Consider the following 17,325-nt stretch of genomic DNA (forward strand, 5'->3'; position numbering starts at 1 on the left):
TTAGTCAAAGAGTCAATAAAAAACTGGGGGAGGTACCGGTTTCGGAGGAACAATGGCAGAAGGTGAGAGGTGGAGTCTCAGAAAAGCTGCCACTGCACTGACAGCACCAGCAGGCATGAAGGCATTAAGGCAGGGCTGAATGTGTGACAGAGCAGACTGTATACTGGGAATTTTTTCACGACACCAATCTCCAACACGGACTGTTCCTGTGAGTTTCTCAAGTCCGAGTGAGGTGCCAAAGTACTCTGTTCTGTAGCATCAATTCCCCAGAAGTGTGATGCTGCTGGGTCTTTATATCACTTCAGCACGCACAATTAAGTTGCTGTGAATATTTATGACGGGTTTAAAGACATCCTTCCCCGTCCCCCAGGTGTCACAAAGTGGCTGTAATCAGGATTCAGAGGAGTCTCCTGCTCTCTGTCGATAGCCTGCTCGTCTACTGAGAGCTGTAAAATCCGGAGCTCCACTCTGCGTCTAAAGGTCTGGTTAAGTAGCAGAAAGCTACATTACAGCAGCAGCTCGGGTTCTCATACTGCTATTGCCACCATTAATGCTGGATATGCACATAAGAAGTGCAGTTTTTCCAAATTTCTCAAAAAGAAAAGCTATTAAACAGATGGGGAGGATAAAATAACTGTTGATACAATGGCGTCATTAGACTTTTTATATACACATTTTTAATTGAAGGCTGTAAACTCTACCAAAGAAAATATCATGATAACACTTTGTCTCCCTATTTAGCATTTCTAAGCAGTATACACACATAAAATAAATGGTTTATAAAGACATTACAATAAAAGGAGTTTTAGTTGTTGAAGAATACATAAAACACATATCTGCTTAGGCTACATTATAGTGTTTTATAAACAGGCTGTTCTCATTTCGTCAAAGGACGTCAAATAAAGCGGTGTCTGACTACGACGCACAAGACACCCTTTAGTGTCTGAATGAAATGTACTGGGCCATCAGCTAACTCCAATGTAAACCTATCCACGGCATTGGGGTTGGGCACCAATCACATGTGAACTGATAAGGGGGATCGGTGACTGTAATTTGGTACCTGTACTCAAATTGTACTTTTTTTCTGCACTTAACTTTCTCTGTGATAACAGAAGTGTAATTTTTGAACAAGCTGCAGGAGTGACAGAGTGAAAAGCAGTTCTGCTCCTTTGCTCTTTTCTAATCACACAATGAGCTAATCCCCTGTTTCCTTCTGTGTGTGTGTGTGTGTGTATGTGTGATACTAGGCTATTACTAAAACAATATAGAAAAGAGACCAGACATCGAAACTACTGGGGCAGATCAGCACTGCAGTGATAGTTCTGGCTGAATGGGAAGCTGACAGAGTGGCTGACAGAGCTCTGTGGACGGCTTCCCGGCTTTGGGGCGCTTCTGCCTCCTGTCTGAAGTTGAACCTGGGGGCTTCACAGAGCTCTGTTGCTGGCCTTGGAGGTCCGTGGCTGGCTTCCAGGCTTCAGGGTGCTTTGCGGCACTTCCACCTCTTGTCCAAACCAGGTGTTCTCCCCCCGATGTGCCCTCAGGGACTGGAATTAGGCCCCAATGGATTTACACTGAATTTGTATTCTGTAGAACAGATGCAATTTTGTCGGTAAAAGTAGAGTGTTAAGTATCCAACGCTAGCGGCAATGACAGAGCGAGAAAGTCAGAGGGGCAATGGATGGGCCAAAAAGACACAGGACTTACACCCAGGAGACTGGCTTTCCTGTCCTGTGTGAAACATTGAGGGGTTTTTTAAACTAGGTAATGTAGTTAACGTCACATGTCATACACATCACACACTTCAAGTGACATGGCTGTTAACTTACGTAAGTTATGTTGCAAACGTAGTTAATTTACAGAGTAGTTTTGTTGCTTAAACCTAAAGTAGTTTTGGTGACAAAACCATGTAACCATGCATATAACAAACTGAAATTGACATGCTGTCCTTGATCATCCAAAACTGACGCTAGAAGGGTACCTAGAGTGTTATAATTTGAAGCGTAGGGTCACTGACCAAGCTGCCATGTTGGTTATAAGCCAGTTATTAAATGTTTATATACTTTTTATAAAAGCTAAATGGGGCACTTTACATAAAATGTTACACATCATATAACAGATTAATGAATGTGAAACGGTCAATCCAAAGACTACCATGAGTGTAAATTTTGCCTCCTGTGTGTGTGTGTGTGTGTGTGTGTGTGTCTGTGAATGTGTTTAATGCATTTCTGCTTGAGTGCAACACAGCAGGGGATGGGAGAGCAAAAAGATTCAAATTAGACTTTTTTTCCACAGGGATATAATGATTGTTTGTGTTCACGGCAGGTCTAAGGCCTGCCATCTGTCAACAGAGCTATTTTGGGTCTTTTGAAAGCTCACCCGTGTGGTTGAAATTCTGGAAGCAGATTCACGTAGCAGATACAAATCTGCAGCTATGTCTATCCAAATCCTGATTGTTATGACAGTTAGTGAACACTGTAATGCTCATGAATGGTGACACTGTAACTCTACGAAGTGGCAGAGCCCATAGATTTCCGTGTTAACAGTAGAGCAGTCAGTGTTTAATTTCCCTCTAGGGAACCACTGAGCATGGGCCACCAGCTTGTAAAACCTAAAGACCTACACATTGCATTTCTTCGTGTGCAGTCTTATCTTTAATTAAATTAAAACCTTGATTTCCCCAAGCTGAGAGTTGATTTCCTCCTGGTATAATTATGCAGGTCTAATGTGTGCACTGGTGTGTTTGGTCACTGGCAGATGATCTATCCAGAGAGCATTGATCCCTGACCGTCGTAGCTGAGAGCATTCATTACCTTGGTTTACATCGGATTAGAGCATACCAAACTACGACAGTCAATCTTATTACGCCCAACTAATATTTACCAATGAGATGTGTACATTGATGCTAATGATAACAGCTTCATCTATGATAATTAACAGTTTTACAGTATTAACTACTTACAGTTTTAACCAAATCATGTCATTCGACATAGCATTTGAGAATTAACACTTATGATGGATAATTCTGGTCCTTGTCTGTCTCTGGGGATAATTAATATACACCTACGTGATAACAAATGACATGAATTGAGTATCACCGCTTCTGCCGTGGCTAAAAAAGGTCAACCTGTCCAATAATTTGGTCCAGATTGAAATCTTAAGAAACTGGATCGACTGCCATGAAATTTTGTCCAGACATTCATGATCCCCAGAGGATGAATCACACTGACTTTGGTGATCCCCTGATTTTTCCTCCAGGGCTACCATAATGTAACTTTTTTGGTTTTTAGTATAACTTTTTGATGGATTTCCATGAAATAAGGTCTGGACATTCATGTTCCCAGACAGGATGACCACACAGATAGTATAAAAAAATGGATGTAGCAACCCAGACATGACCCATTGGTTTGTGTACGTTTTGGAGCCAGAAGTGACCATATTTGGACTGGAGGTTGGAGTTGTCGAGAAGCAAGGGATGGATCTGACTGAGAGCCCAAGGACACTATGCAACACACAGCCTGCCACTCAAAGCAGCCACGCATTTAATTATGCATAACTTTAAGCCTTAATAAAATTGGTATAGTTGTCATGAGTGGGGAAATTAGCCACAGATGCCAAAACAGTTTTTGTACCAGGCTGTAGACATGTTTATTTCTGCTGTTAAGTTGAGCATTTTAACATGGTGGTCTATGGGGATTGACTCGCTTTAGAAGCCAGCCTCAAGTGGCCATTGAGGAACTGCAGATTTTGGCATTTTCAAGTTGGCTTCATTTTTCAGCCATGGAGAGGTGATGCTTGAGGATGACCTGTAATAATTTTGGTGATTTGCTAACTTTTCATGAAGCGTCATCATCAGGTTAAAATCCTCTCTCCTTTCAACAGTGTGTTTTGCAGTTAGGACAAATAACATAAAATAAGCCAACATCTTGTTTATCTTGCATATATTATACAACACAAAACTGTAGGTGTTTCAACTGAAAATGACCAGTGATTTGAAGCTTTGAAAGTGACAGATATTTCTCATCAGCATTCAGGACTAGGGAAGCTGTCAAGTAATGACAGTGTATATTTTAAAAAGCACAGCTAGAAAGATGCCAATTATTATTGAGCGGCACATAAGTATAGTATAAAAATTATTATTGAAATATTACTCTTTTACAAAGACTAAAAAATAGCTTTTTACACCGGTTTCTTTCATTTTTGTAGGATGACAAGGGTATTAAACTCCAAAAGCTTATGAGTAAAACGATGGGCTACATGTCAATCTCTGATTTTTCTTTGTTTTCTAATTGTTTCCTCTCAAACATAGGGAGTAAACAGTATGTGGCTTGCTGACTAACTTCCACTGCCCTACAGGTATGCAGACAATTAGGAAAGCCTCTCTGTTTGGTATTATTCCCTGCAGCCGCCCTGCTGAAGGCAGGAGAGTGGTGGTGCCTTTTAATCAGCACCGACGTAGGAAGCTCCCATGTGTGACCAAAGCCCCCGAGACAATCTAAAATGAGTCAAGAAAAATAAGTTAGCCCCATACTCCCTCACAATCTGTGCTTTACTTCTCTTGCCTTCTCCCATTTCTTAGCCTTTCTCCAATTGCTCTGTGGCATTAGGTTGGCGACTCCAGCTTCAGTGTTATCTCCAGACAGCAGCCATGGAAGCGAGAGCCAAAGTGTGGAAAACACAAGATCCTGTCTCAAAAGCAAACTCAGAACGGAGCCTTATCAAATGCCAGGTATGCCTCAGATGCCTCAAATAGCTTGAAAAACATCAAAAACCTGCCATACAAGTGCTGCAGACATCTGTGAGCAACTATCTTCTGTTCCATCCATTTATCCCTGCTGATTCACATTCAGGATCACTGAGGCTGGAGCTTTACCCAGTATAAACTGGGCGGAAGGCAAGTAAACAACCTGAACAGGCCTCCAGACCATCACACAGACAAAGCATTATTTTCTTTCCCATCTTTAGGGAAGAGTGTGCTGTTTTCACATTTGGTTAGGACTCACCATCTGAAATTAGGTTCCCCAGAACAAATCACAGTAATACTAAGCGTTTTTTCTTCTATAATTTGTTTTGGAAACAAAACAAAGGGTTCCCAAACTCAAACAGTTTCCTGACATCCTCTGCACAGCAGAAGGAAGCTTCCTCCTCCCCTTATCTTAGAGGAAGACGCTCTTTGTTCTGAACACAGTGGTGAGAATCTTTGACAACATCAAAGAGTTGCAGAGCATTTCTCCAACTGGAGTGCTAATGAGAGACGACCATCCTGCACGAGTGTGATTACAGCAGCTTCATTAAGGGGTGAACTGATATCACGCGCTCAGCTCGGGAACTGCTGCCTTTGGGAGCTCTTCTCCTACACAGAACTCACATTCATTGAAGATCAGGTCTGTCAGTGATGAGTGACTGGGTCAAAGCACTTCTCAGATGACGTCTGATCTCGTGAAAAAAACAATAATGAGTGCTTTCTATTGTAAAATTTTAAAAAGATATGGCAAGCATGTTGAAAGAAGACTACATGTAAGATTACTATCCAACAAAGGCAAACAGAAACTTCTCTACTCTGGTGCAAATTCTCCTCAGGGTGTGTGCAGCCGAGCCGTTTATCATTACCTTGAGAGCTTGATAGCTACTCACTCAAAACAGAGGGGAATGGGAAAAACAAAAGGGACTCGGTTAGCACTACATGTCACAAAACATAAACTCAACAAATCACCAGAAACCAACTGAGAGTAAGAAAGAGGGTAAATGAGAACAACTTGACCCTGAATTTCATTCCTTCAGCGAGGGACAACACAGTAAGAGTTTATTTCCACCACAGTCTTCAGCAGTCAAGCATCACAGCATCGAGCCTCTGTATTTACAGCCTGGCCATGCACTGATATTGTTATGGATTATTCTGCAAAATTGGTTTGGGTAATTTATTGTGGTTTATGGTTAGATTAATTGCTTGACCTTTTTGGCCATGTTTGTGCGGGAGTCCTAGTGTGCGTGGGTGTGAGTGTGGAAGAGAGGGAAAAATGGACATGTTCATTTTGCAAAATTCTGCCATTTCTAAAAATCTAATCATAAAAAAAACAATCTATAAAATACAGTTACCAGATGAGTGATCACGTTCACTGACCCATATTACCTGCTATAGAGGCTTCTAGCTGAATCAATTAGTGACAATAGATCTGACTCCACCTTTTGATACACGAACCACTGTCTCCTCCCCCTCCTCTTCCTCTAAATGGGGGTGAATGATTCAAGCCTCCCTTCACTTCCCCTCCCTCATCCTATCTTGCTATAATTATTTGAGTTGCATTAGGTCTGCCATTAAAATTAGCAATGTTTTATGGTAATTCCTTTTAAAAAACCCTGTTGCTGAGGGAGATAATTATCTTGATTATTCAGGCTCTCATACCCAAGATGCATAGGGCACAGCCTCCCGTTTGCTTGGGGCCGTTCTTACCCACAAGTGGAAATAATTGAAATGTGGCAGATGTTTAATTATTGCTATTTTAAAACACAGTAGATCGTAATGAAGAGTGTATCGTTCTAACATTACCAAGTATGATAATCACATATTTCATACAGGCTGAGAGTAATTATTTTCTTAGTAATTCAAATGTAGAACTAGTGAAATGTTTATCGAGTTCATGATTCATCACAGCGAGGGAAACCCAGAATCAATTCCAGCTGGCAGCAGAGCAAAAAGAAGTGATTGTAGACTCCCTTTCAAGAAGACACATATAGTATTGACACCGAGATAGCAATTCGGGACAGTGACATACACAACAGCAATATGGAAAATGTCAAACCCAAATATTACAGCAGATAGGAGCAGAAAATACAACATATCATATATGATGATGTATGGTACGTGCAACACCAAGGCAACATGATGGATCAGTGGTCGGTTTTGAAAAAGGCTTTCCAGTAGGACACCAAAGGAAACATGCTGGCCTGATATGATCTGGAATTCTCTCAATAACAAGGGTAGGCACAAGGGCACTGGTCTCAAAGGACATCATCTATTATTCATCTGAAGATCTTATGAATTAACAATGAGATAATCTCACCATATATGTTTTACATCATAAACAGGAAAACCACTATTATCACTGAAAGTGTCGTATTTTCTCACACAATTATAATTCTAAAAGGGACAAGTATATGCTGCACATAGGCAATATTAATATTTGATTAAAATGGAAATAAGAGGGAAAATCTTGTCAGATCCATCAAGTCAGTCATCTAAAATTAGAGATTAATTACAGAGAGGTTTCAGTTGATTGTAAGTGAAGGGGCAGTACGGCTGCTGTATCCTTGTAAATGACAAACTAATATGTTCCTTTATTATAGTGAACATGGGCATTGTAGTTTATTTGAAAGCAACCCTACAACCAACATCCTGCTGCCAAATATACTCACTAACACACCAAATATGTATTAATCCACTGCTAAAAATAGTCCCCAACAAATACACAACTTACTTGTGTTGGAGTAATATTTGCTGAAAACTATAATTGCCACCTATTTGGGGAGATGGTTTAGCCTTTTATGAAAATATATGAAAAGTGTATTTAATTGTGACCTATATTTAAGATTTACATTGACTATATTTACATGCACAGTAATAGTTCAATATTATTATTATATGACAATCTTCTGAATTTGACACAGGTCATGTAAACAGCATACCTCGTTTGGATATTCCAAGTGAGGCTTTTTTCCAAAAGTAATTGCTAATTCAACATGTGGGATATACCGATATCAAATCAGGTTTTGTGAGCATTCTTTGGACATGTATACAGCAATGTTTGGAATATGAGGTTGGTTGTTTTGTTTTGTTTTGTTTTGTTTTGTTTTGTTTTGGAGACACAGCTTCTTTACCGTTTACGGACAGCTCTGTGCATTGTCATGGATACACAAACCACATAGCCAACAGTTTGCAAGGCTGGAGTTGAGATGCATGCCTAAAAGAAAAGCTCATATTTCTAGTCAGAGGACATAACACACCTACTTTTTAACATTAAGACTTGGAAATCAACCGATTTTTAAATATGTGCAAATATCGCAACACTGACCTTTTCAAGAAGGTTGTTGAAGGATTGAATGACAGAGGCTGTGTTCACACCGCCAAATACGTCTGCCACTGGTGGAAAACTCCGCATCAAAAAAAGCTGTAAGGCCCTGATCACAGAGAAACGTGAGGCACGCCGCACTGCCATTTTTTATTTTTTTTTGTTGTTGTTTTGTTGTTTTTGTTGCCAGGCCACCACCCCATCACCTCCCAACATTCCTGTGTAATCAATGTACTATGTATTTATTTTATTTATTTGACAGTAATTAGTATCTAGTACCTAAAAAGTGGCTCTGGCTGAGGTTGAGGGTGAGAGGCTATCAGTTAATAGTTTGTCAGGTGCAAGCAAACGGAAATCTGTGTGGGTACATGAGACCCTCATAAAGAGGGTGGATCACAGGGTGTACTACCAGTTGGTCCAGGAGTTTCGCCTCGATGGTGGCCGTTTACAGGCATATTTTAGGATGACTCTGGGGCAGTTTGACAACCTGCTGTCTGTCATCGGGCCGTATAGCTCTGGGTTTCCAGCAACCGCTACCACCAGTTTCTCCTACATTGTTGGCCAGCTGGGAACTTGTGGTCTTGACCACTGAAGAAGGCCACCTCTCGAATCATGCGATTGGACAATGGGAAAAAAGGCGGAGATGACGTGAGCCGTTTTTCCGCTCTGAGTTGAAGTTTTTTCAACTTGACGCCTTCAGAGTGAAAAGTGAGCCAACGCAAAAACAGTGAGCAAAAAGCTTCATTCTCATTAAAATCAATTACAAAAGGCGCCCCCAGCTGCTAAAACGCATCCTGTGTGATCAGGGCCTAAAATGGCAAAAGCAGCTACAGCTCTTCCGTTTTTCCATATTTTGACTTAACACACGAGGTTAGGGCACATTAATCAGAGAGTGCATGTCTGCATGTAAACAGGAATATTAGTGGAATATTAATTTTCATTAGCCATGTAAACAGCTTAGTAGGAATAATGTCTTTTTTGGAATATGGTCAAAAAACTGAGTATTTTGTGCATGTAAGTTTAGTCATCGTAAGAAGGAATGAAGGTGCTTAGGGCCATTTAGAAAGTATTGAGGCGGATTAACACATTGTCAGCTTTGGTCTTTTCATAGGATTTGTTGACCATAGTGGACAGATAGAATATGACTTCCTTATCCCTTAAGACCAGATAAGAACTGGCCATCATACACCTTCACACTTCAGGTAATAACATATTCTCATCTTCATATTAATTAGCATTAAAGGACCCCACAAAGGTGTCCATCTGTCTTTGTGCTTGAGAGGGCAGATGTCTCTCACCCTATGGTCCACCTCTCACCCTCTGAGCCTCCCTCCTCTGAAGCAGGTCTTTTAATTAAAACATTGTAGTAGGACTGTACCATGTGTGTAACACCCCCTCTTTCCATTAGAGGAGCAGGTCGAGCCCAGCATCAAGCTGAAGTGGATGCACAGGGCCTGCCGGGACAGAGATGTGATAGGAAAAGACATGATACAAGTACTTCACTGCAGGGTGGAGTGAGGACATGAAGACACGGCCGTGGTCCAGCTGTCCCTCACATAATGCCAAAGAAAACATTCAGTGCACCAGCAGACAAAATCAACATTTAACTAATTTGCTAAAGCTGAACATTCATTTAATTAAAATCAAGCGTAGGATGTGATTTAGGGCAAAAAGATTGAAGCAAGAAATTACAGTTAATCTTAGCTTTTCTCAGCACTGATTTCTGTAGAATTTGTCAGCGCTGTTGGCTTGTCAGTCCGTGAACAGACAGAACTACAATATCCATCATGTTTTATGGACAGTTCAAACAGAGAGCGACAGCAACAAGTAAAATCAGACTGGCATGCCCCGCGGCTCTCTGCTCCTCTCATGGAGAGGTAGCACCCTCAATCAGTCACAGAAACAACCACTGTTCACATCTGTATGCTCACTGGTGTAAATGTTTAGAACAAGCTATCTATGTAGTCATTATGTTACATAATTACTGCAATGACTTTCAATTGGAGCTATGATCAACATCTTATTAGATGGGTGTAAGTCAATTCCACAACCTGGTTCAGCTGAGACTTTGTCAAGAACAGGTCCAATGAATTTAAGCCATTGTCAACAAAAAAAAACAGACATGATTCTATAGGTGTAAGCAAAGAAACTATATTACTTTCATCAGGCCTCACAGTGATCTTATACTTTGTGTACTTTGTGATCTGGGACACAAAATAAGTAAAGTGGATGACATCATCATACTAGCATTACTGTGGTTGGTGAGGTTCGAGTCTGATAAAGGCAGACGCTCTCAATTAGTAAGCATATCTGCAATCTCTGAGCAAACCATTTTCAGATGCAATTTTACTCTTCCAAATTAAACAAAGTTGAAGAGGTGCATTTGTGGAGGAGAAAGATTGACATTTGAATGAAATTGCTCTGAATGCAAATTGTGCTGATAACTTGAACATATGTGTAGGTGTTACACAGCAATTGCATATGGGACAAGATTTGTATGCAGGTTTTTTTCCCCAGGAGAATGCAATTACAGACCAATTTACACCCCCTCATTTTTCTATGCTGCATTTATCTTTAGCAAAGTGCACTTGGGTTGAAATGAAGCATGGCAATGGTCTCTGTTTATGAACGCTATCAAAACACACCGGAATTGTCTGCCATATGCTCCACCATGCTCAGGTTGCCCATCAAAATGACTTCAAATTAGAGCGAATTCATCCCTCGTGTTCCTATTTGATTTGGGCTTTCACTCTAAGTCCACTTAGCTTCAACAGATCACTGCTAATTGGTGTTTTTTTCCTTGCTGGGTTGGCAGCCACATTGCTGGAGCATTGCACATTTCTTGTTGTCTGAATGTCTACAAGACATGCTTCTGTTCAGCTGTTAACACGCACGCACAATACCACATTTCACACTGCAGCCCATGGAACTGTTTTCCACTAATGCTTCTTTGGATGAGTAACCGAAGAGCAAGGGTAAATCTCCCGAAGTGGTAATATGTCTACAAATACTATTTAACAATGCCTGATGAATATTCAGAGTTCTCTTGCCCAGGCAGGAAATCCCTATCAGCCATTTTACAAAGTATAGCACATAATTATGCCACCTCTAAAATGGAGATCTAAGGCCCAGTCTTGTCTGATGCCCCCCAGCTTTTAATTAACTAAATTACTGCATACTTCTCCCCCCATTGATTACTGCTATGGGGATTGATTTTTTCCCCACAAACACACATGCACAGAACTGCTGCAGGTGTGAAAACTAGTTCTAATGAGAAGTGTTTAAACTGGAGAAAATCATGACAAAATTAAAGTAAAATATAGACATTGTGCAGGATCCAGGTTTCATCCCATCATTTGACCTCATTTGCAAATCAAACGTGTTACAGTTTTTGCTGGTGGGGGCATAAAAGTCCTCTAAGCACAGATAGAGGACAGATGTCTGGCTATAACCACAGTCTTAGCCTGGATCACTGTGGGGTGAGACAGAACCACGGCACACAGATTACAGTTTATGACTGCAGCGATGAGGGGGAAACCATATTCGCCCCACCTATGCTGCTATATTACCCGACACGTGAGCTGGCAAAGTTGCATCTATTGTCCTTCATGAAGACGGACATTTTGAACAAGAGTGAAATTGAGTAAGACTGGATGGAAAATTGCTGGCAGTGTTTTGCCTCCTGGTGCAGAGGGAGTGTAGCCTTAGGAAAGGGTGGTGTGAACGTGATCATTCAGCAGCACTTCCTCTGAGTCTCCAGTTACTGATCAGACTGGTTCTTATTTCAGCCCCTCCTTAAGGTCCTTTGCAATTTGAAGTAGCTTTATTACGAGCTGAAAGGTAATGATTAAAGGCCGTTAATCAAATAGTCAAACTTCGCTAGCTGCTACACAGGTAAGGCTTAGAGGAAAACAAATGTCAAGAGAACATATGTTATTAGGATAATATACAAATCACAACATATTTACTAAAGAGACTATGTGAATTAGATGGTTGTAATTCCATACAGGAATACTCCCACTAACTGCATGGTTTACAATTAATCACATCATCATACAATGTGAGACAAAGCCTGAGGCTTCCTTTGAGCGAGCTGCGGGGCTTATGCTCTCTGAATTACTGTTAACTACACTGAAAGGCTGATAAGACAAACTCAAACAACAATTCAAAACTTGTAAGTCAATTTAAATACGTACTCATATGCAGGCACAAACACCATTTTCCACCTGTTAAACTCCAACTGACTGTGAATCTATTGACTTTTCTCTTGCATCAGAGATCACATCAGATGGCGACACATCCATCCAGACGCTTGCTGACCATTATCATTTTCATCCAACAGAGCAAATGCTGCAGCTGTATGCATATGGCACCTTTTGTGACATTCAGAAGAGATGATTTGCAAATTTCTCCACCACACTGACATTCAACAACACGGGCTCCATGTTAGGATAGGATCTCTCTCTTTTTTTTTTTTCCATCTCTGCCCCCCTTCTTCCCCTCTTGGGCTCTCAGAGAGATGGTACAGGCTGCGGCTGCCACAGCCCTGCTGTCAGACTGCCATAGCAGCATCTCTCTCCCCCTCTCAGCCCATGGGGTACAGCTGACAACACATGATCCTCAGAGCCAGACAGCCAGCTCGAGCACAGCAAGAGAGCCTTCAGCTAGTGCTGACATATTCCAGGGCCCATTTCAACAGATGGAGTTTTTACAGGTACCGTTTGGGGTAAAATACCTCGCTTGAGGGTACAGCATCTGGTCCATCACAAATTGGATGGTGTACCCCCGCCTACCCCCCCTCCACCTCACATTTTCAACCCCTATCACCTCACTCTTTCTTGCCTTTCTCCTTCCCCATTATGTCGTAGATAGGTACTGTCCATTAGATTGAACACAACATTGCTTTAAGTAGAAAACTCTCGCTGTAGAGGACACACAGAGCCGGTGAAGCATTACTGTGTTGATTCATTTTCAGATAAAGTTTCAGTCCATAATTTCTACCAATATAATGCACTGAAAATCTCAAGCACTGCATCAACAGATACAATTCAGTTCCACTGAGATTTTTTTTTTCTCCTCTGCTCGGCTAAGGTCTATGACATGACACAGTGTTAAATCTCATTTCCGCGGCAACTTGAGCCTTGTGGTCCACTCCAAGTCTCCATCACTCACGCTGCGCTCAATAACCTTGGACTCATATTTCTCTGGCAGTGATTTAACGACTTGCAAAATTACATTGCGGTTGGTTGAGCCTGTGTTGATGTTGATATCTCTACTCTTTACTGTCCTGTGACCTGTCAGTCTACTCCTGTTATTTATCATGACTTACGCCATGACACATGAGCAACGCCCAATCGGCCATTCATCTCTCTGTTAAATAATACGCGCCTGGGCCCGGTCCAGATCAGAGGAGCAAGGTGAACTATGAGGTTTTGAAAACTGCAGCAGATGAATTACAGCCATCAAGGAGTTCCTCTGAAGTTGTGCCACCAAGCGTCTTGCTACGGCCTGACAGGCTGTAAAACGAAATTTACACATGCAAGGCAGTTACGGTGGTTAGATTAGTGAGCTGCTTAATCCTGTTAGATGGAATTTATGTGTTTTTATATTACAGAATGCCACAAAATTACCAATGTCTTACGTAGGAGCTGATGCAAATACTAAGCTTAATCATGAAAAGGCACTGGAGGAATTTTAAACAAGAAACACACTTACTATTGTAGCGTAACTACCTTTTCACGCTCCTTTGTTTCATATGTCACAGAAAGGGCTAAATTGGAGGTTCGCTGCATAAAAACACAATTGGAGAGAGGGAGAAAATCAATATTTGAAGAGTCTCGGTCTGTGCATTTTAAGTAGTCTATGGGAGAAAAAGCATGCATATTCCACCATGTCTGAATTATTAACAGGTCTACGGTTTGACTCAGTGTTGTTGGAGTATAATGTCATGAATGTAAGAGGAAAAAAGCGACATTAACTGTCAGCAATAACATGTATTTAAAGTCTTAGCTGTTGCATTCATTTAGTGGCAATACATACACACTTGTTATGAAATGTGAATACATTTTAGAAAAAATAGGGGCAGTTGTTGTATGTTCAAGACTACTTTAAGATACTTTACATGAGCCGTAATGAGCACATTTAAAAATATTGATACCCTTGTTTATCTTGGTCCAACACCCTATTATAATATAAATGTAAGCAATTCTGGGAGCATTACTTCCACTTGATATCCCCAGTGACTTCTTATTCATTTACTCATACTAATCGTTATTCAGTCCGCACCACTCCTTCATGGTTATAACCACATACCGCACGTTTCAGGTAATTAATTCACTGAAAATGTGGTGCAGCAGCTAGAATACATGAACATATACAATATTGTATGCATGGAATGATACACAATTTGCATTGCAACATGCTGTGTGTGGGCATTTTGATGGGCCCACCTTGCTTCTGCCAACATGGTTTTGTACAGCAGCGAGGAAAGTGTGGACGGAAATCATTGTCACCATAATGAGGGCTTCACTAGCGCAACCTTTGTTTTACAAGAATCTAATTTTACTATTCATTTGAATGGAAACACAGCAAAATGTCTCTAACAATACATTTCACAAGAATTAGAAAACTGAATGTCCGTTTTAACTGAACACTGCTGAATAGAGTTATGTTATTTTGAGGTTTGTACTGTGGGTGTGAATTAGATCTCGCAGACAGGATGAAAAGATGAAGGCTGACAGGGTAGGCAGAGACATGCAGTTCCTTATTAGACATCTGAGGCATGGATGTACTTAAGGATTCAAAATTGGTCTTACATAAAGAAATATATGGCATCCTATAACAAAGACAATCCTACAATAATGTTACTGCAGAATGTTCTTTTATTCCTTTGTCACATCTGATGACGATATGATAGGCAGCTCCCACAATGAGATTAACGCTGATATGACAGCAAGACAATCATGGCAGACAAATGGCCTGTAATTCAATCACTGGTGCAGGACATGTCATGTCAGCCAGTCTATTGACTGTGACAGGCTGCACGAGGTGCTGGCAGACCTATATTGACCTGGGGCACACTAAGTGCTGATGCATCATTGTGGAAATTACAATGAGACTGGTCTCCTTCACCTTTGACCAACAGCTTAGGAGAGGCAGATCTAAAAATTAAAGAGAAGAAACTCATACCTTCTATTCCACTAGAATTAGTGAGTGTGTGCAGGTTTTTTAAAATCGTGTTAAAAAATACATGGTAGACTACTTTCCCACTGCCAGCAGACCAGAGCTGTGTATACAGCTCTGCAGTTGACAAGTATACCTTTCTGATTTTTTTCCATTTTTCTTTTTTTTTTTTTGGTATGTCACGTTCTAAGTAACTGACAGGCCAGAAAGTAGGTTGGTAAACAGTAAAAAGCATCTTAGAAGCCAGTGAAAAAAGCCAGTTGTGATTATTTCTTTTCTTTTTTTTAAATATCTGTCACTTATTCAGTCTCTCTTTCAAACTCAGTGCCGACTAAATGGAGATGGACGGTGTTTTGTGGTGGCCTGTCATTGCCTTGTGCCGGCAAAGGCTCTTCAATTAGTGGGTCCACGTGTATTTTGAATTTCCATCACTGTTGACTGAAGCTACAGGGGACAAATTCCTGTCATTTGTCTCAGAAGTTAGGGTGTCCCCTCATTGTCAACCAAATATTAGTCAATCAGAAAGGTCATTAGTCACAGGAAAAAAAAAAAAAAGTAAAACTCTATTGGGAGCTGCGCCTTGTCAAAATACATCAAAATCTATATGATTAGACCATGTGGGAATTTAATTTCAAAGGACAGATACACAAAGAGGCCACGACAGGAGTCGTGGAGGAGACGTTATAAACCAAACACAGCCGACAGATATCCTTCCCCTCTTCTGTAAGTATCGGTCTGTGATACAAACGGAAAAGTTGATCATGTTAGTGCAGGGCTACCCAGAGCTTTATATCTGTCCCACAGACGATAGGCCTACAAACAGCGCCTGGAAGAAGATCAGCTCTGCACTCAGAATTTCAGGTAAATAGACTGTACAGTGCTTGTTAAGATTGCTTAGCAACCTTAGACACAACCTGCTGCTGTACTCTTGAAAGCTGGCACAACAAAGGCACAAGAGTAGCGCCTGGCACCCGACTTCGCATTTTCGAGGCGGTTAAAGACGCTGCATGTGTACGGCCCCTAATTTACAGGGCTGGTACCTGCGGTTATTACACAGGCTAATTTTTATTTTTTTTTAAAGATTTTTTTTCGGGCATTTTTGCCTTTAATGGACAGGACAGAGTGAAATGGGCTGAGAGAGAGAGCGGGGGGGGGTGACACGCAGAAATAGTTGCAAGCCGGAGTCGAGCCTGCGACCGCTGCAGNTTAACAGGCGGCTTGCTCAGTGTGTGACGTGCACTTGTAGATAAAATATAGGCCTATATTAATGAAGGTTCATTAGTACGCTTTTGTATTTCTCTGTAATGTAGCACAGTGTTAACAATGTTACTGATGCTATTCTTTCTCACACCTTCAACTCAAACCATTGCGTTGCTCCACCCAAAATATATAATTTAATAATTAAACATAAACATGCAGGTGACTAGTCAGCTAATGGCCCTATATGATGACTATTGGTTGACGAGGAAAATTCTTCGTCGGGGGCAACCCTAGTGGAAGTGTTTGATGATTGTAACCTTTCCCAATAAATACAAAATCCAGATCTTCGTGTGTGTGAGTGGGGGTTGTATGCAGTGGGAAAGGGGCTTCAGTGCACCCACTCTTAAGCGGGAAAGATTGTAATTTTATTATTCTTGGTGCCACAGACAGCTATGTGGAGTATATTTAACACTGGCATAACAAAAAACAAATGTATTACACAAAATATAACACAGAACACAAAACCAATCTGTAAAATGACCTATGAGAGAACTGCTCTGGTATCTGGAGAAAAATTACATTTCAAAATTTGAAACATCACTTCTAAATTCCTTGGAATACCAGTATTAGTGGTCTCACTTACCCAAAACAATAACTACTGCTACCATGCCAGACAAATCCCTGTATATATTAGGAAGTAATTTTAGTGTAGTAATATTAGAAGAAAAAACAACATCCTATATCCCTTCAGTTCCCATTTCCATCACAGCTCAGCTGTACACACAGCCACACCAGATCCAGATGCCATTCATTAAATAATTTACGTCCGGCTGAGATGAACTTTGATTTAATTGATCTGGGCGAGCCTGGTGGAGAAAAA

Source organism: Epinephelus moara, chromosome 14 (genome assembly GCF_006386435.1).
Source record: "Epinephelus moara isolate mb chromosome 14, YSFRI_EMoa_1.0, whole genome shotgun sequence".
Classification (NCBI taxonomy): Eukaryota; Metazoa; Chordata; class Actinopteri; order Perciformes; family Serranidae; genus Epinephelus; species Epinephelus moara.